Source organism: Schistocerca gregaria, chromosome 2 (genome assembly GCF_023897955.1).
Source record: "Schistocerca gregaria isolate iqSchGreg1 chromosome 2, iqSchGreg1.2, whole genome shotgun sequence".
Taxonomy (NCBI): Eukaryota; Metazoa; Arthropoda; class Insecta; order Orthoptera; family Acrididae; genus Schistocerca; species Schistocerca gregaria.
The window spans coordinates 417,304,463-417,329,352 of NC_064921.1; the positions used below are offsets into that span (position 1 = coordinate 417,304,463).

At 41.2% G+C, this 24,890-nt stretch overlaps 1 protein-coding gene across 1 annotated transcript in view; it reads left to right on the top strand.

The window, feature by feature from the left end:
- Positions 1-24,890, top strand: part of LOC126323748 (uncharacterized) — a 690,513-nt gene that overhangs the window by 83,294 nt on the left and 582,329 nt on the right. The gene's annotated exons all lie outside the window — the stretch shown is intronic.

A 24,890-nucleotide genomic window follows, 5' to 3' on the forward strand; every position in this document is an offset into this window, starting at 1 on the left:
CACCTTCAGTTAAAAGGTCGAATGTGCAGCTCATGGGCTCCCAAGTTATTGCTTGAAGTTAAACGGTTGAATTTTAGGTTCCATTACCTTATGTTGTAAGAAAGTTGGCATTACGTAGATTAGTGAGGTGACTGTTATGCAATATTAACTGCGTCAAGAGATGGAATTGCAGAAAGTAATGTATGTCACACTTTCATGAGGGCGTACTGAAAACTAACGCCTCCGAATTTTTTCTGTGAAAACTCAGAAAGTTTTTGGAATAAACATCGTTTTACGCTACGTCTTTATTCTTCATGTCTACATATTTATTTCTCAACATATAGTCACCCTGGCAACGAACACATTTCTGATAACGAGAGACCAGTTTGTTGATACCGTCACTGTAAAATGTCTGACTTCGTTGACGGACCCACGAACTCACTTATGCATGTACCGATTCATTACTGCAAGTGTTCTTTAAGTTTTGGAAACAGTTGAAAATCGGGTGGAGGCAAATCTAGTTTGTATGGAGGATGATCGACGACAGTGAACACAAGGTGCCGGATTGTTGCAGGTATCGCAGTGCTCGTGTGTGGTCTGGTACTGTCAGGGACGAACTATTCGAATTACAAAGTCGATTATAGCACGTTGTTTCGCACCTTCCGACTTAACTACGTAGTTACGTTACACCGAGAAATGTCAAGTGCTACAATTCGGAGACCTCTAGTGGCCGAGGGCTGCAAATATGTAGAAGAATAGGTATGTTTTTAAAAAAAGACTTGAGCCTTTTCAAATAAATAAATCGGAGTAATTACTTGTCGGCTCTTCCTCGCAAATATTGTTTCAAATTGGAACAGAAAAAAAAATCGTTCAAATGGCTCTGAGCATTATGGGACTTACCTTCTAAGGTCATAAGTCACCTAGAACTTAGAACTACTTAAACCTAACTAACCTAAGGACATCACCCACATCCATGCCAGAGGAAGGATTCGAACCTGCGACCGTAGCGGCCGCGCGGTTGCAGATTGTAGTGCCTAGAACCGCTCGGCCACCCAAGCCGGCAAATCGGAACAGAATTAGTTTTCAAAGCCTTACAATTAACCTGACTGTTCAAAAATAAGTGTTAACCACTCGGCACATCGACAGTCGGTCGATAGAGTTCGTTACTCCTGCTGTAATGTGTGTGCATAGTTAATTATTTAGGCAAATTACACAAGGAAAAGCAAACAGTGACGATGAAGAAATGTCCTTGTAGTCCCAGAATATGTGGCCGATGTTTAGAAGACTCATGCTAGCATTATTGTCGTACGTATGCAATCTGATTTGGTCAGTATCGATCTAATACTATTTAAATGTGTTGTGTGAAATGCTTGGACTGAAAGAGAGAGGATGCTTTCTAATCGGTGACTGCAGGTATTGAAATTCAGTCCACAAAATATCGTCTATCGTTCACTTACCTGTGGGAAGGCGATACCACCATGTCTCAGAACCAGTGTTCAAAAACGTTAAATGTAGATCCATATATTGAAATATATCTTCTGCGATACGTATGAGTTTAGCCAGTGATAGACTTCCTTTACGCTGATGCAGAGGAATAAAATGTCTGAGAGGTTCTTGTGACTAATCCAGTGAGATATTGAAGACAACGAATTTGTTAAAATGTTATTGACTTAATCATCAACATTTTTGTGCACTTTAGTCGAGACTGATATCAGTAAATTCGCTGACCATGTCCTTTTATTCGTTTCGCTTTTAGCGCGTGAACGATAAGGAGGACTGTAACACAGGTACCTTACGGCAATGATTCGTTAGAAACAATCTTTGAGAGTACTCATCGCGGACAACTTTGCAGTACTACTTTTCGTACCCCTTTGTTCTTTACACCATTCTTAAGGATTCTTCATAAAAGAAAATTTCCTGATCATCTGTAACCGTCACCTGAGAATGCGTCTTCTAGCGGCGTGAAACCGATCGTGATCTCTAATAATAAATACACAGAAGCGCCAAAGAATCTGGTATATGCATGAGTATTCAAATACAGATATATGTAAATAGATATAATATGGCGCTGTGGTCGGCAACACCTGTATAAGACACTAAGTGTCTGGCGCTGATGTTAGATCGATTACTGTTGCTACAATTACAGGTTATCAAGATGTGAGTGAGTTCGAACGTGGTGTTACAGTCGGCGCACGAGCGATGGGACACAGCATCTCGGAGGTAGTGATGAAGTGGGGATTTTCCCATACGACCATTTCACGAGTGTACCGTGAATATCAGGTAAAATATCAAATCTCCGTAGAAAGATCCCACAAGAACGGGACCAACTACGGCTGAAGAGAATCGTTCAACATGACAAAAGTGGAACTACTCCGCAAATTGCTGCAGCTTTCAATGCTGGGCCGACAACAAGTGTCAGCATGCGAACAACTGACCGAAAGATCATCGGCAGGGGCTTTCGGAAATGAAGGCCCACTCGTGTGGCCGCGACACAAATCTTGACTCCTCAACTGGGCTCGTGAACACCGACTTTGGACTGTCGATGACAGGAAACATGTTGCCTTGTCGGGCGAGTCTGATTTTAAATTGTATCAAGTGGATGGACATATACTGGTATGAGACAACCTTATGAATCCATGGGCCCTGGATGTAAGCAGGGAACTGATCAAGCTGGTGGAGGCCTGTAAGGGTATGGAGTTCGAGTGATATGGGATCCCTGATATATCTAGTTACGTCTCTGACAGGTGAAACGTACGTAACCATCCTGTCTTATCAGCTGCATCCGTCCGGAGCTCGTAGTCGTGCGGTAGCGTTGACGCTTTCTACGCCCGGGTTCCCGGGTTCGATTCCCGGTGGTGTCAGGGCTTTTCTCTGCTTCGTGATGCCTGGGTGTTGTGTGCTGTCCTTAGGTTAGTTAGGGGGACTGATGACCATAGATGTTAAGTACCATAGTGCTCAGAGCCATTTGAACCAGCCAACTGCATCCATTCATCTCCATTACACACTCCGACGGACATGGGAAATTCCAACATGACACTGCGGCACCCCACGCGTCTACAGTGGCTGCAGGAGCTTGAACACTTCCTCTGGCCACCAAACTCCCCAGACATGAGCATTATCGAATATATCTGGGAAGCCTTGCAACGTGGTGTTCACAAGAGATCTCGACCCCCTCGTACTCTTTTTTATGGACAGCCCTGCAGGATTCATGGTGTCATTTCCCTGAAGCACTACTTCAGCCGTTAGTGGAGTCCATGCCACGTCGAATGGCGGCACTTTCGCGCGGGGGCCCTACAAGATATTAGACAGTTGTACCAGTTTCTTTGGCTCTTCAGTTTATTTTGCAGCATGTCTTTACTGCGTCGAGTGAAATATAGATTCGACCATTGACTTCTAGAAACAAGTAAAGTAGTTGTTGTTGTCTTCAGTCCTGAGACTGGTTTGATGCAGCTCTCCATGCTACTCTATCCTGTGCAAGCTGCTTCATCTCCCAGTACCTACTGCAACCTACATCCTTCTGAATCTGCTTAGTGTACTCATCTCTCGGTCTCCCTCTACGATTTTTACCCTCCACGCTGCCCTCCAATGCTAAATTTGTGATCCCTTGATGCCTCAAAACATGTCCTACCAACCGATCCCTTCTTCTAGTCAAGTTGTGCCACAAACTTCTCTTCTCCCCAATCCTATTCAATACCTCCTCATTAGTTACGTGATCTATCCACCTTATCTTCAGTATTCTTCTATAGCACCACATTTCGAAAGCTTCTATTCTCTTCTTGTCCAAACTAGTTATCGTCCATGTTTCACTTCCATACATGGCTACACTCCAAACAAATACTTTCAGAAACGACTTCCTGATACATAAATCTATATTCGATGTTAACAAATTTCTCTTCTTCAGAAACGCTTTCCTTGCCATTGCCAGTCTACATTTTATATCCTCTCTACTTCGACCATCATCAGTTATTTTACTTCCTAAATAGCAAAACTCCTTTACTACTTTAAGTGTCTCATTTCCTAATCTAATTCCCTCAGCATCACCCGATTTAATTTGACTACATTCCATTATCCTCGTTTTGCTTTTGTTAATGTTCATCTTATATCCTTCTTTCAAGACACTGTCCATTCCGTTCAACTGCTCTTGCAAGTCCTTTGCCGTCTCTGACAGAATTACAATGTCATCGGCGAACCTCAAAGTTTTTACTTCGTCTCCATGAATTTTAATACCTACTCCAAGTAAAGTACGCACGAGAAAACTGCTCGCTTCCAGTCTCTGCTCGTTGGTGGTGAAGGCTGTAGGGAGAGGCTGCGTCAGGACACCCAGAGGCACGATTCCTCGCTGCGAGCAGGCGGGTTCGGCGCCCGGTGTGAGCAGCAACAATAGGCGGACACGGGAGGCGCGGCTGCGGCCGCGGCCGCGGCCGCGGCGGGGCTGTGGAGGTGAGGCGCCTGGGATCGCGGCGGCGGCGGCGGCGGCCGTGCTGCTGTCAGCCGGCGATCGATTGTCCGGGCGCGCGGGGTCAGCGCCGGACCGGCCGCTCCGCCCTCGTGCTCAGATGGCCCGACCGCCCAGCACTCGGCGCCGCCGCTACGAGTAGCCGATATGCCTGCCTGCCAGGCACTCTGCTAGCTGCGCCGTGCCGGTAACAGCGTGCCGAGTCAGCTCTGAGCAGCCCGCCACTCCGGGGACGTACTCAAGTGCACAAGTTCTGCACCGGCTTGTCAAGTTGGGCAACTTCGTCCTTCTCTCTCTCTTCCCCATCCTTGGCTCTCTGCCTCCCCCCCCCCCTTTCCTCCGATCTCCTCTCTCTCTCTCTCTCTCTCTCTCTATTCTTGTCTCGCAAGAAGACCAGATGACAGTCGGATTCTTGTAATTTTTCTATTTGTGGTACGCGAAATTTCAGAAATCACGTATCAATTATCAAAGTACTTCGAAACGATTCTCAAAAATTTTCGAGAAAATCGAGTTTGAATTCCTTCGAGGAAATCGATTCTGCAATTTCTGCGAACCACTTTCATTTAATGAAAGTTGGACGTCCCTCGACGTGCCACGTATCCAGTGGCGGCTGGTTATCAGGTGCTAATGTTCTGCAGCACACTGTCAACATCGCACTAAAATTTTGCCGTTTCTCTGGGAATCTAGGTCATATATAGCAGTAAACTTACACACTTCATGTAAGTGCTGGCCGAAAATTGACATAAAATTACCCATTTCTCTTTGAATGCAAGTTGGTATGCACTGATTGCCATGATTGCAATTACATTGGCTTGGGTCCGATTCCTGCTAATACTATGTTTTTTTTCATTTTATTTTATTCCTTTCAGTGTTAAACAATGAATTACAAAACTTAAATCTGCTAAACAATTCCATTTATGTACATAACATTAATGTGTTGAACTTAGTTATGATTACTCTCCTTGTACGTCACAAGGGTATAACCCACCACATTGCAGCACATTGTTAAAATTGTGCACAAGCTGCTACTGGCCATTATTATCGATAATAATTGAGAATGGTAACTGGTGGATCACTGTTCCGAGTCACACTTCAGTTTTTATTTATTTATTTTTTGGCCAATTCGATTACCTATTTAATCCACACTGATATATAAAGACAAATAATTGTTTAATGTTGCTACCAAAAATACTGAAAAAATACTGCACCGATTTACTTAAGATTGGTACATGATTGCTATAACAAAATTTAGGACAGACCTAAGCTACATATACTTTTAAGCGCTGTGTGTATAATATATATTCGTATCTATACAACATATCACGGGGAAATATTGTCACCAAAAGACTCGAAAACCCCTTGGACAATTTATTTCAAATTTTTACAGAAAACTGTAATAAACATTCAGACTGAAAAAGGCTATATAGCGAAATGTTAGCAAAAGTCTGGAAAAGTTCTTGACTGGTTTATCGTACTTCACATTTTTACGTAATACTCTACAGGTGTTCTTTTGAAACCGTGAGAAAGACTGTGATAAAGAAAATGTGGTGTGATATAAATGTGCGGTTTGTTTTCCTTCTCGAAGTCACTTTTAACTACGATAGCAAACTATTAGACGAATTATATTTCCCACATACATCCTTCATTGCTATATACAATTTTAAACAACACATCAGTGTAGTTTTCTTCCTAGAAGTCAGTTTTACCGAAAACAACGAAGTTCTGTTTATGGATTATCAGCTTTGGAATCTGAATTTCCAATACTTTTTAGTCCTATCCATTCGCAGATTGAAAGTATGTGAAATGGTGTCGTTGAAGCTACACGGATCTATCAGCTGGAAAGGTCACTCTCATACATCGTGTACCAATGATTCCAGCTTAACATTGTCAACCAGTATTGACGCACGCATTTCAAAGTTTGTAAATACATGTAGATAACAAGTAGAAGTACGTGCAGTATTACTTTGCCACTATCTGCGCAGAAGGGGCTGTACGGGGAGCGATAACGGTAGTGGTGGGGAATCGCTTGCTGACAGGACAGCGCGGCAGGCTTTGCACAATCGGAAATCGCACAGAACTTGTAAGTTACGGCCAGCGAGTCAGCAAAGACATTTCTAACAGATTATGCCAATACGACAAATAATTCGACCAGTCAACTGTTTATTATTAAAAACACAGTGCGCACAGGAGTACGCTGAAATTAGACCAGAGTGAGCGATTTATTTTCGCGTCACTTGTACACGCCCACTAACAAGCTAATGCGGCTGCACCTGCGACAGAACCATGAAACAGTCTACTATTAATCAGACAATTGGAGGTCGATAACATAACGAAAATCTCAAGCTTAGTATGAAAGGAAAACCTTGATTCCTTTATTTATGGTGTTACAAAATCCAATTAATTCTCATTCCACCAGCTGTTGTCGGTAGCCCCTGGGTGGATTACATTATTTCATTGAAAATATTTGTGGTCACTCATATATAGCAATAGATAAGAAAGTTATGCACGTTAGCTATGTGGAAAAACAGTTTATGCTTTGCGTGCTACCGATCGAGGTGGGGCAGTAAGTAGCACACTGGACTCGCATTTGGGGAGACGGCAGTTCAATCCCGCGTCCGGCCATTCTGATTTTCGTTTTCCGTGATTTCCCTAAATTGCTGCCGGCCACTGTGGCCGAGCGGTACTAGGTGCTTCAGTCCGGAACCGCGCTGCTGCTACGGTCGCAGGTTCGAATCCTGCCTCGGGCATGGGTTCGTGACCTCAGATGTTAAGTCCCATAGTGCTTAGAGCTCTTCGAACCTTTTGAACCTAAATCGATTCAGGCAAATGCCGGGGTCGTTCCTTTCAAAGGGCACGGCTGACTTCTTTCCTCGTCCTTCCCTAATCCGATGAGACCGATGGCCCCGCTGTCAGGTCTCCTCCCCCGAAACAACTCCCCCCCCCCCCACCCCATTTGTGTACTGTCATTTGCCAAAAATTCGTTCCGGTATCTCGAATCATTTATGAGAATCAAAGGGTAATAGTAATATTTCACTTCAGCTCTCGTTTGCGCAGCCGATCAGAAGTGAGCACGCTACATACAATTTACATTCATAAGATTTGCCATAGATATAGAACTCATCTCACGAAAAATTAAGTATGTGACATCCATTTCTTACACAGCAACGTGTAGACTAATATGTACCAAATGCAAACTCATAGCGTCCCCAATTTTTCACTACAAATTTGAAATTTGAATTTTACAGGGTATTTTATTAAATATAGAAATATCACAACAACTATGACCGTTAACGAAATGATAGGCAGTTCATCATGAAGCTGACGAATGAGGTTATGAGATAGTGTCACAATCAATTTTTTTACCCAATAGTTTCTTCAAATCATTTGATAAATGTAGCAGTGCAGCAGACAAGCACACCTCTTTGTTCTTGCAGTATAGCAGAGGCGAACGGATAATGATTTGTTCTAACGGACGAAACTCGCAGCTGTTTAAGCGATAGGTAACTAAGGTGACCGCCCCTTGGGAACATAGGGGTGAACTCGCTCAGCGCTGGGAGCGCGAAAGCGTTTCTGAGCACCGGCCAAGTAATCTTGCGCGAGCATTTCTGTTAACACTTCTCGTTCGCATTTTCCTACGACATAAGTGCAGATTCCATAAACAATGTTTGTTATTTATTTAACGAATTTTAAATTTAAGTAACATAGGTATTGGAATTGAATCAGTATAATGTATAAAAGTAATGCCCCGATGAGAGACTCAAATCATCAATCCAGAGATTACTAGCCTGAATTAGCAATACAGCCACACGGCCCATCAAAAATCGTTTTACCTTTAGTAAATTAAAGGCGACTGAAGGACTTCAAAGACGATTGTGTGCACAATTTTTGAGAGTCGCACCGAAATGCTTTGGAAAATTCGTACTTCAGTTGTGATCTTCACGGACAGCAAATAAAAAAACTCACAAAAATCTGATTGTTTCATAGTCCTGATATCTCTCTCTCTCTCTCTCTCTCTCTCTCTCTCTCTCTCTCTCTCTCTCTGTCTCTCTCAAGAACACAATCACACACAGAAACACAAAGTGTGCAGGTAGACATTTGAACAAGAAAACATAATACACTGTAACAGGTTTTTGAGACGTGTACACAGTTGGTTAAACAATGGAACATACTGGAAAGAGCCTCACAGTAAGACGACAACCACATTTACTCCTGCACAATATTTATTTTAACAAGCAACCAAATTTTGAAAATAATATTAATACTGGTTAATACGTCCCCTACAGCAAATGACTTGCAAGAGCAGTTGAACAGAGTGGGTAGTATATCGAAAAGAGATTACAAAAGAATATCAAAAAATTAAAACAATGATAATGGAGTATAGTATAATTAAGTCGGACGATGCTCAGGGAATGGGATTTGGACGTGAGACACGAAGCGTAGAAATTACGTTTTGCTATTTTGGCAGACTGGCTACATCAAGAAATTTGTTTCTGAAAAAGAAGTAATTGGTAATATCCAACACAAATTTAAGCAGTAGAAAGTCTTTTCAGGCAAGAATAGAAAAGAATCCTTAGATATGTTGCGCTGCAGATGAAGCTGAAGATTACGCCGGTTCATTGAATAGCTAATGACAATGTACTCAGTGAAGCTGGGGAGAAAACGAAACTTTCTCCACAAATTGACTAAAAGAGGGGTCCGGTTTTCACGACAGATCTTTAGGCACCAGCAAAGCGTCGTCGAGAAACGGACGGCAGTGTGCGGAGGGACGAATACAGTAAGCAAGTTCAACGGGATGTAGACTGCTGTAGTCATGTGGGGATGAAGAGCCCGGTACGGGACAGGCTAGCGTCGATAGCAGCATGAAACACGTGCTCAGACTGAACACCACGCACTTGGTGCACCAACCCAACGATGTCAGGAATCTAATATATAATAAAATTAGCTTCTAAAACAAAGACGAATCGCATGAGCTTCACAGCTCTTTCTATTCCGTACAACAAATTTTGAATGTGTAGTAATGCTGTGTTTTACTATGTGACTGAAGGTAGTTTATTGTAAAGTTCTGTAGGAGAAATAAACATTTATGCTGATAGCTGAAAACTAATGCAAAATACGTAGTCACAAAGTTGCCATATTTCTAAGTTTATTATTGTTCGTGGAACATGCGATAAATAACCTGCGTCTTGTCCTAAAACACACTGCACTCTAGAGGTGATTGAAGTTTTACGTGTTCCTTCTCCGCGAACACTTGCTTCTGTCTGTCCAACAGCGAACCAGAGTTTGCCACTTTCCTCGGCTTTTCTTTTCTTCATATCATCTGCCAGAATGAGACTGTATTTCTTCGGATCGTTCAACTGTCTTTCAAGTTTTTTATGAAGCATTTATCATCAAAGCTTTCCGAGTTGCAGTAAATATGTTTGGCGACTAGCTTAGAACCAACTGGTTCTTTCTCCAGCCTGGTCTACAGAGGCTGCACTGGAGGTGTCTGAACTTATTTCATCATCAACAGTTATTCGTTGGTTCGCCTTCTCAAATGGGACACGATCTACCAAAGAAGAACCTTGCATGTCTTTTGAGTTCACTCTGTACAGTTCTGGTAGAGATTCTTCTCTTTGTTCTGCCGTTCTCGGTAAAAAGCACTACAGTCTTTTGTATTTACAGCAACCGAGGTTCATCATCACTTTTCACTGTATATAGGTGGCACTAATTGTGAAGAACCAAAAACGGGCCGGCCGTGGTGGTCTCGCGGTTCTTAGCGCTCAGTCCGGAACCGCGCGACTGCTACGGTCGCAGGTTCGAATCCTGCCTCGGACATGGATGTGTGTGATGTCCTTAGCTTAGTTAGGTTTAAGTAGTTCTAAGTTCTAGGGGACTGATTGACCACAGATGTTATGTCCCATAGTGCTCAGAGCCATTTGAACCATTTTGAACCAAAAACGGGCTATTTTCATGGTGAATGGAAAAAAGGGGAAACGTGTTAACTTTTCTTCCTTTCTATTTCATTCTGCTATCTTCCTTAGCGCCTTTGTTTCTCTTTTTCCCCACCCAAAACTTAATTCGGAATCCATTACCAAGCACAAATACAGACTTAAACCTCTGAGTACCAATGGTTTCTGCCAGCAATCACCATATGCCTTTCACATAAGCCATTGCGCAACGCCATTATTGGAGATTGTGATATGTGGTTTCTTTATTATAGTGATGATACGTAGATCACTGGCAGTAAATATTTCTAACGTTATCTTAACGTGTATTTGAGTTTTTATTCCTCTTATTATGAGGAGTTTCGAAATAATACCGCTAGAGCTGTATGTACTTTTGATATCAATTTATTAAATTTTAGACCAACTGTGGCTTGTAATTGAGGACTATAATTCAGTTTTACGCATTTTTAATCCATGGACGCTCCGAGAATTGTGACTGTGTCAAAGAAAAGTGCGAAACTGCTTTCAAATATATCTTGTGAAACGATAGGTGGTTGAAAGCTGTATGTATCAGTGGTTCCCAAGTGAAACCATAACTTCAAAACAATTGATTGTCCATATTTCACCAACTTCTTCTTGTAGTCGTTACTTACTATGACAATAAAGGTTAATTTGGTGAAAAACTGAAAACTATATACGAAAGTGAAGCAACCTCCTTAAAATAAATGGTTGTTTACTTTTTGTCAATTTCTTTTAAAAAAATGGTTCAAATGGCTCTGAGCTCTATGGGACTTTACATCTGAGGTCATCAGTCCCCTAGACTTAGAACTACTTAAACCTAACCTAACCTAAGGACATCACACACATCCATGCCCGTGGCAGGATTCGAACCTGCGACCGTAGCAGCAGCGCAGTTCCAGACTGAAGCGCCTATAACCGCTCGGCCACCGCGACCGGCGTCAATTTCTTCTTATATTCGTAGCTTACTTTTATGATAAATGTAAGTTGTGTGAAAATTTTAGAATGAATTTTTTCTATGTCGTTTAATTTCAAATGGTTAACGAGGGGAACAACTTACTTGAAAAAACACAATAATTACTAGGAAGATGATTAGAAGCATTCAGGATGAAATGTTGCCAACTACTATAAATTGAGAACGGCTGTTTTTGATTGTAAAGGGTGGCTATAATTAAAATTTCGCTATTCGAGAGGATGATCGTAGGACAATGAAACTTCGTGGAAACGTCTGTATGGAAATAATTAAAAGATAAACTATTGGAAGAATAATAAACGTTGCTCAATGTGACGTCCATTTGCATACATGACAACCTGACATCGCACTAGAGATGGTTCGTGGCAATTCTTGAACGGTGGACAATGCGTTGTTCAGCTGTCTTTACACAGCTCGTGCACTGCTTGAAGATGGCACAGTGCGTCAAGCATTCACCACCACGGCAACAGTAATATCTTCAACAATTTGTGGTGAAATTCGCTGTCGGCATCTGTCGGGAGCAATTCCCACATCGCCATTTAATTCGAACTTCTGAATCATGTTTTTCAACCCCACTGCAGAAGTAGGACCTGTTTGTAATCCTTTAATGCGTCGGCACTCGCAAAGACCAGCAGTGGTATTGCTGTTTCGATAAAAACACTTTACGAGTAAAGTCTGCTCATCTTGTCCGGACTCACGTTGACTGTTTGCAACTGCAGTGGACTATGATGATTGTGTTTCAACATTACGTCGCCGTACCAGTACCGGCGCCTAGCGATAAGTCATAAGACTAACGCTGCTAACAACGCAAATCCTACAGAACACAGCCTGAAAATCATTCCTATAAGACTGGATACCCATATGGTGAAAAGAATTTCTGCCTACGCTGGCTCAAGCAGCCAAAGTTTCTGTCTTAGAGCCATCCCATGTTCAAGCTGCAGTTGTATTGCATTAAAGAAAGTAATGGATCACGCACTTGGTAAACATAATTCACCACAATCATGAAATGTGGAAACTCTGACTCGTTCAGTTTGTGCAATTTACAAGTAAATCCCTCTCCCTTCCAAAAATACAAGAGACACGCCAAAATATTAGGATATTCGGTAAAACGAGCAACCTGGGACGTTTATTGTGCGGAAATGCTGTGGTTCAAATGGCTCTGCGCGCCATGGGACTTAACATCTGTGGTCATCAGTCCCCTAGAACTTAGAATTACTTAAACCTAACTAACCTAATGACATCACACACATCCATGCCCGAGGCAGGATTCGAACCTGCGACCGTTGCGGCCACGCGGTTCCATACTGAAGCACCTACAAATGCTATGCAGGTGAGTGATTCAGAAAGACGTGTACAAAACTCAGTGGTCTGGAAGGAGCACTAAGTGTAAATAAGTGACATATTCAGCACAAATTCTGTCTCTAGGAAAATGAAATCAGTCATTGTAATTAAGTAATTACCTGTACGCTCAAGAATTATTCATAAAAATGGTACACTAGAGACACTAGATATAAAACTTAATTGGAAATAAATAAAAGCTTATAGCTAAAAGAAGATATATTTGTCGAAGAATTAGGAATGAATCTTTTAAACTGTATTGCGATCATATGGGGAGGAGGATTTTAGCTTCAAGTCAAAATATGAATAGTCAAACTGAATTTTCACTCTGCAAGAACTCTTAGCAGCAAACGTATCACATTTAAATCCACTTTGCTGCAATCAATCACGATGAAAACATATTTCGAAACTAAATTTCTTGCAATCAGTGGAACCTTCAAATAACACACATTAACAGAAATAGCTCTGCAACTCTCAAATACTCTGCGATCAACACAGCGTACTTGTCTTGTGCAGTGCATAGCTCAGCAGCGACTAGAAGTCCACTCACGACGAGTCTTCAAGGCAGACTCTGAAACTTACCTGACCGAGTACGACTCACGACCTGTCGTCATAGTTGCACTTCCGCCATTACTGTAGCGTTGCACGAGAATTTCTGTGAAGACTGAAGTGTAGGAGGTGGAGTACAGGAGGAGGTAAAGCTATAAGGGCGGATCGAGGGTCGTGCATTACAAATCCGTCAGTACAGCACGCCTGCGAAAGGCAAATATCCTAGGTTCGAATCGCGGTCCGGTACAAGGTTTTAATCTGGTAGGAAATTTCAGAAATACTAATATTTTGTCATAAAAGTATTCAGACAACTCCTTGAAACGCAATAACAGAAAAATAAAAAAAAAATAAAATGTCTTTAGAAAAACAAAGAATTTTTATAAAACGAAGAAACACAGGAAACAAACATACGAAGTATAGAAGAGAGAAGAGTGCCAGCGACTTGCTGGAACTTGTAGTAAGTTATAGTTGATCGTCTATTAATTTGCCTCTTTTCTGATTTCCGCTGATGATATATGCAAATTTTATCTCAGTTTCCTTAAGCTCCTCACAGCCATCAGGTTTCGGTCCGAGCCAAGTTTTAATTTGTTTTAATGACATATATCCAAGCTACTTACGAAGAAACCATCACCTTCCTACCAAGAACTGGTAATGGAATAAATTATCGTACAAAATAAAATGTGCGGCTGTATTACCTTGGACCAGTAGTAGCTTAGGAAGTCAAGACGAAACGGAGTCACTAAGAGGAGTTGATGGGACTGAAACCGACTGTTCCAGATTGCAAGTGCTGTACTTTGCTGCACCGTACCATTTCAAATTCCTGTGTTCTTTGCTTCGCAGAGAGATGTCTGCGTGCCTAGGCAGCCGGGTTATAAAAATCCTGCATCATTTCGACCAGACAGAACCCGGTCCCTGCAATTTTCATTATGCAGAATTTACGGTTTCTGCTCCGAGAACCTTGAATAGTTGGCGTAGTTGGCGGCTGGGCTTCCGTCACTGCCTGAGCTCGTCACTTTTTCCCCCACTCATGCCCTGCAATTACGTGTGGTCTTTCTGCAACAGTAGGCAGACAATTCAGGGCTAAACAAAACATTTGCTGGTAGTTACGTAGCTGAAATTATGCGCATCTGCCAGTAGCAGAAGGTATGAATTAACGCTGAAAAGGGTATACATAAACATTCACTTTAACAATTGTGGTCCGTCAGATAGCTACTGATAACGAACGAAATTTATGCTACATGAAAAGAAGTTCTAATCCGTTCAGACATTCGGTCTGAGACGCGGATAGCTGCTACTTTCATAATATGTTGATGTTTCTTTTAAAATGAATGTTACGACAACATGAAAAAAGAGTGTGCTGTCCTTCATTTCTAAAAATAATTGGCGTTGTCTTGCCAACTCTTCGTTTTGAACGCACTAGAAACTCTCTTAATTACTGAAGTACTAATGACACTGACAAAGTGATTTACGCAGAATGAATCTGAAATTAAATATTTCTGGTAACTGGGAAAGCTAATGCTGGTAATTGACTCACATGTAGCAAAGGTAAAATCATATCAATAGTACGAGTGTAAAGACTAAAATCATATTTATATTTCATGAAAGTTGGAAAAATGAGATGAAACTTTACCTGAACAGCTAATATTCAGTACCTTTCTAGTCATTAATAGTATAGACTCATAATAAAGATTATAACAATGGCCATATTGATGAAGGGTGCACAGTCACTGTTAGAAGCGAATACAAACAATGGATGTAATCTCTGTTAGAAATTAAACAGTCCGATTGGCGAAAATTAATAAAATTGTGATGACAGTTTTCTGGTAGAGTGCTTGAAAGATACAGAAGTACAGAATGGAATCTCGCAGTCAACAGAAACTTCATGTATGCTGAGGATGCATAGCACAGACTCATAAGGTATTACATTCTTTGGTACTGGTGCCAGATATTATGCCGGATGTTAACTGTTTTCAAACACTATAATTAGTAATTCTTGTGATGATATGCTTCGACCATTTGTTTCATGATTCATTAGCGTGAGATAAATGTAGAACATTTTAGCCAAAGGAAACTGTCAAGAGACAGGCGAATGACATTAAATGGTCATTATTACCAGAAAATGGATTTCTACGACACTTGATATCCGCCATAAGAAACTTATACAACGAAATTAAATTTCTAATAAAAAAGGAACAAAATAAATAATGAAACTTTTGCAAGGTTCGCAGAAGAGCTTCTGTAAAGTTTGGAAGGTAGGAGACGAGATACTGGCAAAAGTAAAGCTGTGAGTACCGGGCGTGAGTCGTGCTTCAGTAGCTCAGATGGAAGCCGGCACGGTAGCTCAGCGTGTTCGGTCAGAGGGCTAGATGTCCTCTGTAATAAAAAAACTGAGTGAATGGATCAATAGTGAACTTCAATGGGCGTCAGGGGACGTCCGCCATGAACAATTGCAACGAACTAAAACGAACAAAACGAGATTAAAAAAAAAAAAAAAAAGATGGTAGAGCACTTGCCCGCGGAAGGCAAAGGTCCCGAGTTCGAGTCTCGGTCGGGCACACAGTTTTAATCTGCCAGGAAGTTTCATATCAGCGCACACTCCGCTGCAGAGTGAAAATCTCATTCTGGAAATAAATAATAGTGGCATTATAATTAACCAAGGAATTAAACAAGGCTTCCTTTCTATACAAAGGATATGACTGAAAAAAAGGCATAAAAAGAGTGAAGTTAGATAAGGATAATTATATAAAATGAAAAGGTGAGAATGGCATTCCGAGATAAATAACCGTTACTCAGAAATAGTGACAAAAAACAAAACCATCGGGCAAACAAATTATTTTTTCTACATGGGGTGTGAAGTTTCTTTTATGATTAAGCTATAAAAAATAAAACGACAATATTTCAGGGTATCTCTAGAACAATAAAAAGAACATTAAACGAAAAGTCATCTAAAGAAACGCGACTGCTCCAGTACTGCTTTATGTATCTGAGACTTCGATGGCAAACAAGGAAGAACTAGATCGAATCAGAAGTGAAGTTCATCAGATCAATTAATTGATGTAAACTAGAAGGTAGAATAAGAAACAAATAGTATCGAAAATAAGCTTAAAATATTAGCAGTAACACAAAAAATATATATGAGCAGAAATGGAAGCAAGATGCAAACAGAATACAAGGCATATGTCCTAAAAAAAGTTAACAACATATTCTGAAAGAGGGAAGGAATGGAATTAACACGCTGAAGCTGAATAAGGTACCTCAAATCTAATTCATAAATGCAGACGATAACATCATGACAAAGACTTTTCCTGCAACAAACAACACATAAAATACTCTGTCATTCAACATGCAAACAGAAACTGCCGAAACAGCCACACTTAAGATCTCATAATCGTGACTTCACATCAGGTTACGCATGTTTAATTTCCAAGGACGCTGGACACAGATCGTCGTACAGAAGGAGCAAGCTTTCGACCTCCACGTTTTAGGATGGGTCGTGGACGTCCAACACCTTCTCGTCTACTCGTCACTTCACCATGCTTGAACCACTTCCCATACACGCTGACGACAGTACCACGTAACAGCCGACACGCTTCACCGTTTCCGAAACGCTCGTCACTCGACGCTAGGTATAGGACCACAACAATACACACTTTGTCAGTGGACTTCTCTACTTGCGGTCCGTCTCGTTGCTAGAATGACTTTCTGTTCGCGTCTTCTCCGCCGACATGCTTTCCTTTTCACGTCACATGGCCACACCTCTATTGGTGGCTTTCAATCGTGCGGTCGGCAGTTAATGTAACATTTTTGGTCTTCAGTAGAGCAGTGTTTCAGGAAGCAAAATCAAGTTGCAAGCTTAGTGTTGGCATTATCATTTCGCTTTCTCTAGTTAGCCCATCGAAAGGCGCTTTCACTCACAGTCTTTACGGTCTGCCATTGATGGAAAAATATATTTGCATCATTTCGTTAGAAATGTTCCCATTAGTATGTCAGAGGAAATACGGTTATACGATTCATATGAATGTGCCGTCAATTATTCACAAAAAACCTGATAGAAGGAATATCGTATCACATTAATAAGAGTAGCCAATAGGATGAAACTGATATTAATTACGACAAAAGATTAAATGAAGGGTGATGGCAACTGTGGGGTGTTTCCACTCAAACAGGGAGAGCTCTGCCTGACAAATTGATCGTTGCATTATCCAGTAGCTGTCAGTACCTTCACATCCGTAAATTAAGGTTTTGAAAATACAAATCGGTAGGCGCTTTGTTCACGAAACAAGTTTATCAATACCACCAACAACACCATTTTTGCTTCGTGGCTATGCAAGAGAAAACGCTACCTTCTGGAGGTCGTGAGCGTTGGTTTGATGGGGCATACTGTCTACATTGCAGTCGGCAACGAGTCCAGGTAAAAAGTTTGCTTTCTGGTACGTGTTACCCTAAATGAACTGATTTTATCTACAGCAATTCGTCAGGCCTCTTGGGATTACACGTCGCAGACACCCGCTGTATCTCGTTCCCAACGGACAATACTGGGTTAGCTTTGCTACATATCTGAGAACCCAGCGAGAACGACGGAGGAGACGAACGCCCAGTGTCAGTACCACGATGTGTGCTGCCCTAGGAGCACCAGCACTCACCATGGTCGCCAGGTTTTGTGGAATTGCGCTATCGAAGTTGTCAACTGCCACAAAATACACCCGAAAGTCTACAGTGTATCTCTTGTAAGCATTTGTGAAAACTGCAAATATTTGGAAGTTAAAATTGATTGGGAACGCGTAAAAAGCTTTTTAAAAGAAAAGGGAGAAGATGGGAACTAATGTTTCTAGTTGTTCTCAACTATAAAAAGCTAAAAATAAAAATGGCTGCGTTGTCCCTCAGTACCTTTTCAGCCGTCAGTTGACTAACGAGACAGCTCACCATTAGAGCTAATACAGAGGCTTACCTACAATCATTCTCCCCACGCCACGCAAGGAGGAATCAATTAGTCATACCAGAAGTGTCTTCCACCACTCACTGTTAGGTCACTGGCGAATTGTTTATGTAGATGTAGATGTCGCTGCCAATGACCACACGGTGCTTGGAAAACAAGCTCGGACCTACGTTGACAGTCAAAAACACTGTAGTGAACGAACCCAGGGATTACAAACAACATGAGCTTAAATCAATGCCAACGAGTGAATCCAGAACCATCTTAAATGGTAACACGACATTTCACAGATCTCTAAGAATATAGTCAATGGCCTTGCCGCAGTGGTAATACCGGTTTCCATCAGATCATCGAAGTTAAGTGCTGTCGGACTGGGCTAGCACTTGGATGGCTGACTATCTGTTCTGCCGAGCGCTGTTGGCAAGCGGGGTGTACTCAGACCTTGTGAGGCAAACTGAGGAACTACTTGATAGAGAAGTAGCGGCTTCCGTCTCGTAAACTGACATACGGCCGGGAGAGCTGTGTGCTGCCTGCATGCACCTCCATATCCGAATCCAATGACGCCTGTGGGCTGTGGATGAAACGGCGGCCGGTCGGGACGTTGGGCCTTCCAAGGTCTTTTTGGACAGAGTCTAGTACTGTAGTTCAAGAGAGTAAGGTAACAGTTTCACTCGATAAAGAGTACATAAATTTCAGTAACGATGTGTTAGTTGTCGATAGCAGTAGATTTGTTTCCTGTAGTGGACCGAAGGTCATACCCACGTGACGTCTTTGCCGCGAAATCTGGAGTCACAGCAGCCGAAGTGTCTGTAGACAAATAATGCCACCGCCACTCCCGAACAAGTTACCATATGGCTGGAGTGTCGCGATACTAGGCCCGTCTCCGATTTAACAGGTGCTTAGGTGTGTTAATGAACGCCGAATTGAATCTAAGCTTGGTGACTCAGGCGCTGTAGATCAACGAGGTTACGGAGGCTACGCCCAAGTTGGATGTAAGTTCAACTATGGTTGGGTACAGGAGCGAAACTCACGAAACAAAGAAGTATAGTAGTGCTTCCTCAGAGATCACTTTCATTTTGTTTATTTGCGTCTTTAAAGGTTTGACCAGGCGCTCTGCTTCAGACTTCGATACAGGATGGAAAAGAGCGCTGGCTAGATGTTTAATGCCGTTCCCTTGGAAAAATCATTGGAAGTTGCCCTATGTGAGGCAGGCCATTGTCGGCCGAGGTGGTTGTGACGCTGCGGCTATTTGAATATTGCACGGATGAATCTTAAGTTGCTTACCCTTCGAGAATGGATACCGCACAACGCAGCGAAATATGGGAAAACTGTGACGTCATCGAACTTAAGTCTTTCACCAACACTGTTGGATTAGATTGAGTGCTGAATTATTAACAGGTACAGTTTTTTGCGTCATATGGCCCAAGTGACTTTTATTGAGGGCTGAGTTTTAACCAGCTGAACAACGTTATGTTGTACTGCCCTTGTTGTTCTCACTTGAACAAATATTTCAAAACAAGTTAAAGTTTTAATCAATGTGCTGATTTCAGCTTTAAAAAGTTAATAAACTTCAGGAGGAAATATTACCTTTCAGTGTATGAATAAATTCAGTTTTTAACACATGGACTTTTTTATTTTCCATTCTCCGTTGTTGGCTGCTCCTGCTTTTCTTTCTATTATTCCTAGACTCTCTGTCTCCATTCTAGGCGTCTCTGTGACAGTTATTAAAAAACTGGCAACTTCACCGAAGAGGGCACAAAGTGACCCATTTACTGTATGATGTTGATTTTTGCTTATGAACAAGATTAATACGACTAAAGTGACGTCAAGAGATCTGTTATTTATTTGAACCTCGTATCTTCTACATCGTTTCACCAATCATACAAAATTTCTAACCCCTTCGACGGTGTAGATACAATGGCTATCGCAGTAGAGAGGTATTGTAGCTTTGTCACAGCCTCAAAACGTGTGTCCGCACTATAAATTCTTGGAGCCACGGTAAAAATTCTTGCACACATTGTTTCATATCTTTGTTTATGTTTATATTTCTTTTTCTATAGCATTACCATAAATTTCTCCACCCTTAAATTAACCTTTAATTCGATGGATAAAATCATTATCTTCTCATTAAAACCCCGCTAGACATCAAGGGCCTTCGCTGGAAAAAAACTGGCTTTGTTTATGACCGTTGAGTAAATTTATTTACTTATTTATTTTTCTGTTCTATTGCTTTGTGTGTTACATAGAATGTTCAGTACTGAAAAATGATTGCTCCGATTTATAACCAGGACTAGGGTTCGTAAACTAAGATATTACAATAAATATATTAGCAGCAGTCAAATACAAACGAGACAAATGGAAAAAAAATTTAGTAAACTATTCATAATTTCAGAAGTAATCGTCATAAATGTTTCTACATTTGTTCCATTGTGACACAATGCTGGCGGTGCCTTCATGGAAAAACGTTTGCTGTTGCGAACAGAATCGATATTGTACCGAGGCGTGTACATCTCCGAAGCAAATGGACGGCCACGGATGTCTTTCTTCAGGGCTCGAAAAACATGGACATCGCATGGGGAGCGACCGGGACTGTAGCGAGGTTATGTAAGGGTTTCCCAGCAAAACGTGTGTAGTGTACTCGCATCACCCTTGGCCCACATCTTGCCAAGGTTCTTTCAACAACGCTGCCGAAGTTTCACTGGGTCACTGGGAATCCCTTACACATCATCCATTATCTCCATGGTGCCCGATTCCAGAACTCAAAGTGATTTGTAATCACTGAAGTTGTGGTAGGGGGATGGGTTGCGGGTGGGGGGAGCGATGTATTGTAAGGACAGTAACTTACCGCCATCTCTCCCTAACGCTTGAAGGATATTCTACGAAAATTACCAGGAGTGCACGGCAACCATAGCACCTGTAAGGCTGAGGCTTTAACGTGAGAGGTGGTAACATTGGAAATCTTTCAACCAAGTGTACCAAATGCTTAACTTATCACTTTTATAAAAACGCTATGGTACTAAGATATCGCCATCCATGTCAAATTCAGCCATGTCTGAACGGCATCAAACCACATGAAACAAGGTTTTATACAGACATAGTTGTATCTCAGCAGTACTAACAAAACTAGTATCATACATTTACCTGTATTGCGAGAACGCCCATTTAAGTGCTTCCCCATGCTAATAGTACACGACTGAACACCTTTTTGGCGCTTCTTGATGTATGAACACCTGACAGATCATTTTATTTATTGTCTGAATGAGTTAGGCTGAAATCATGTTGCCATTACACATCAGTAATTAAGGAATTTGCGGTAAAGTCAGCTCAGAGTAGCCTGTCGGGAAAACGAATTGCTCTCCACAATTCAGTACTTCACCGCATCGGAGGAATCCTCATTAACTGGTATTTTTGTATCACTGCGGCACGTCCTCGCCTGTTAGGCAACGAAACAATGCACATTTGAGAGCTACCGACTGCCAGAGTTACGCGTTCTCCTGTTCTAATTATTCAAAATTTGAACTTTCTGCTTCGAAAAATATGAATAGATGACGCAGTTCAGAGCTCTCTTAGCAAGGAATGAACACGCAATTTTTTCTGTGTTTCTACCATCATAATCACGTAAGGTACCGCGACGGTGTCCTATTCCAGAGTGAAAAAAGCGCTGACAAAAGCTGAATGCCAGAAATTATACGTCTCTGTAAACGGCAAACGGGAAAGTTGCGACTCTGATTAAAGTTCGAAACATAGTTTCGCGCAAATTTGACTTAAGCTAAACTAGTTCTCATTTGGCAACCAGTTCTACTCAAACAGGATATCAGTCCCATGAGGTCATCAGTCAGTGGACTACTTCCTCAAACACACGAAAAAAAAAGTATTTGAAACGATAGTAAGACCCAAACAATACAGGATACTATATTGGTATCGCTATGTGGGTGACATCAAATGACTTCTAAATGAAACAGCTAGTCGTATCCAACAACTTCACAATGATATGAGCACAGTTCACCCATAAAACTTCGCCAAAGAAACGGAAAATGGCAAAATATTGAAGTTCCTGGACATCACAGTATACAGCCACAACATTCGACTGCAGTTTTTCATGTACTGGGAAGTCACCACCACATGCACTGCCATACACAAATACTTGAATCACCCAGTTGCACACAAACGAGCCGGTTTCCAATTTATGCTGCACAGACTGAACAAAATTCTACTCAGCGAAGAAAGTACAAAAATTAATCAGAAATAATCAAACAAATGGCTATAGAGGTTGGATATGATAGAAATATTATAGAGCAACTGAATCAAAAAATTAATACAAAAATACAGAGGACACCTAGCACATAAAAGCAAACAACCTGTCACCCACTTACAAACACAGAGATTCAGAACAAACACACAAGAAGCTGTTAACAAGAAACACCCATAACAACAAACACAGACACCTAGAACATAAACATATAGAACCCAGACACACAGAACAAAGACACATGCGCACATGAACAAGAAACATCCGTAACAACAATCAAATAGTACACCGTCACTTACAACAACAAAGCATCCCATAGAATAGGCAACATACTCAAAAAACAAGGGCTAAAATAGCCTACAGAGAAAACTAAGGGCTACCAAGCACAGACCGACACAAAACATTTGGAATTTACCAACTGGCATGATAGGACAGAAAGTCAAATCGTATAGGACAGACAACGGGAAACTTTAATATCAGATACACACAACACAGAACAGCTTTAAAAAGTTACAGCTGCCATTCTACATTTGCTAATCACCTTATGGAGATGAAACACAAGCCAACAAACATTAACACTGACTTGAAATTTCTCAAATGCAGCAATAGCCCCCACAAACACCGATAATTGAAGAATAGCTCTCAGATCCAAAAGCCATAGCATAAATGAACACACAGTTCTTTGCAGAGGAACTTTGTGCTCCGCCTTCAAAGAACTATCAGACAAAACCAGCCCCTAAAGACTCCAAATCCCCCCCCCCCCCCTCTCCTCTCCTCTCTCTCTCTCTCTCTCTCTCTCTCTCTCTCTCTCTCTCTCTCTCACACACATACACACACACACACACACACACACACACACACACACACACACACACACACAGATTTACGTGATATCAGGCATAACCATAACTCTCCCAGTCGTAAAATTTAGTGGACTAACTATGAAAGAAAACAACTGCAATAAATGACATAAATATCCAGGGAACCACAGAACGTGATAACAAAGAATACAAAACTGTGTTTTTCACATTTGGAAATTCTGCCTTAAAGGCTAGAATGTACATGTGGACAAGTAGGCGCATTTTCCTGCTTTACAGAAAGATAATAAAAGCCTACTAATAATACTAAAACTTAAGCGAAACATGTATGGGAAATAAAAATTGTTTTTGCTTAAGGTGCATTCTTTCCACAAAAGTAAATCTAAAAATAACTTTGTTAAACCGTCCTATACATTATTTTGTTGGTTGCTACTGCACACATCAGCAGAATTTCGCTGTAAGCAGTGTTTGGAATCTTCAGAATCCATATCAAACACCGTTTATTAATTTAACTTACACACACCTATAAGTGTTCCAAAGCATAGCCAACCATCATACTCGAATCCATTACATTTCCTTATTCCTCCGTAGGATGCCCAAGGTATCGTCTGTGTGGTTGATATAATAAATGTTGCTGAAATTTTATGTGTTCATTGTTGACTGCATGTAGTATATAGATTTCTCTATTGTAACTGCGATTTCTGCCTTCAGCGTAGGAAATGCATACTTGTTAATTTCCATGATAGCTAATATCCCCGCCCCCCCCAATCCCATTCGCTTCTTTTGACGGCGACGATCTGCTGATTCATACGATACTAAAACGTTAGTGAATATTTGGTATCGTTACGTACTAATACAAGTAACATCAGATTGTCTAAATCTGAAACAAGAATAAAAATTTCTCTATGTTTCGCAAATGTCATGACGTCTTGTCGCAAACTACATTATTCAAATATTTGTGAAGTCGTTTTCATTCCCGATTTGTGCAACTTCTAATAGTTAAACACTTAGCAACCGCAGATAGAAGGCGCGTATCTCATATAAATCTAATTTCCACTGTAGGCTGCTCAAGTTCTTCCTTACAAGTTATGACTGAAGAGACCGCGCGACTGCTACGGTCGCAGGTTAGAATCGGGCATGGATGTGTGTGATGTCCTTAGGTTAGTTAGGTTTAAGTAGTTTTAAGTTCTGGGGGACTTATGACCTCATATGTTATGACCCATAGTGCTCAGAGCCATTTGAACCATTTTATGGCTGAAGACGCTTCAAAATAGCTTTGAAAATCTCTAGCTGAGTTCATAAATAGAAACAAAGGCCAATTTTAGCAATAGTGGAGGTATAAATTTACTATGATTTCTGCTTCAGCTCAGTGTCCTCAAAATAAGGAAAAAACTGTGAACATCAGCGTAACGTAAATAATGTTTTGACGTCATTCGACAATCTTTGGCGAAATTCAACAATGAAAAAGAAAAGAAAAGAACAACGCAACTGGGTACTTTTGGATACATGTTTAAATATATTGAACAATGTTTAGAACAGTTGCATTACTCCGAAATGAGAAATAAATCTCACGTGGCAGCTAGTTACTACACATCGCAGTTATCTTTCAGCTAGCTCATTTGCGAACGAATGATTACTGTAACGTGTTTCCTT